Here is a 1,111-nt window from a genome sequence, read left to right on the forward strand (position 1 = left end):
CAAAGTAAATGCTGTTGGTTTATTTATTCAACGATGTTGGGGTTGCATTGACTGACTTTTTTCTGTTTGTTTTTTGGGTTGTTTTTTTATTTTACACAAGACTAGAGCTGAAACAATAAATTAAATCAATCGTGAGTAATCGATTATTGAAATAATCGTCAACTAACTTAGTAATCGATGCAGCTTTAACTGGAGTATAGTGACTCTAAAATATGCATTTAGCTGACAGAGCTAAATACATATAAGTAACTTTAAACAAAATATATTTCCTGTGGTAGGGGGATTTTTAAAAAGCAAGTGGTTACTCCACATGCATGCTGCGCGACACTTAGAGCAGTAATTATATTTAAAAAAAAATAATAATAAAAATAAACATTTTGCACATAAAAAATAGATATATATACCGGTATGTTTTCTCTATCTAGACGTCCTCAAGTGGAAACATTTTAGTTTCAACTGGTTTACTAGTTTAAAAAAATCTTCTATAAGAAATTTTTGGCTATCCAATCATTAATCGATTAATCAAATAATAATTGGCAGATTAATTGCTTTGCAAAATAATCATTAGCTCTGGACGAGACATATCCAAACTTTAAAACACAGAGCAGCCTCTAGGCTTTTTCTGCAGAACGGTGACGTTAACCCTTTATAGGGCACTCAGTGAAATACTTTGAAAATCTAAATTTCAAGCCAATAGTGTTCTTGGAATCCAGAAAAAGACTTTATTACCTTTGTAACATTTAAAAATTTGGATATTTTGATGGCAAAAGATTAATGTCAATGTAATAACAAGAAACGCTAACTTGTCCGACTATATTAAGAAAAAAAACAAAAGTGTTTCTATAGGAAATTCATGAAATACACTCTAAGAGTGGAAGAAACAATTTTTTTGGTACAACATAACCTTAGAGGCATTAATGCTGATACTGGCACTTACATTTTTTAGTTTACAAACCTAAATATAATTGTTAACTAGGCTTATTAACTTTTTTACTTTACTTTTAAACTTTTCAATTAGCCTTTTACCTTTTTTCTTGACTTGTTAACTTTTTCTAACTTAATTTACAGTAGGTAATATATCATTCAAGGGCTCATCTAATTGGTCAAATGC

Source organism: Cyprinodon variegatus, unplaced genomic scaffold (assembly GCF_000732505.1).
Source record: "Cyprinodon variegatus isolate N-32 unplaced genomic scaffold, C_variegatus-1.0 Scaffold1249, whole genome shotgun sequence".
Lineage (NCBI taxonomy): Eukaryota > Metazoa > Chordata > Actinopteri > Cyprinodontiformes > Cyprinodontidae > Cyprinodon > Cyprinodon variegatus.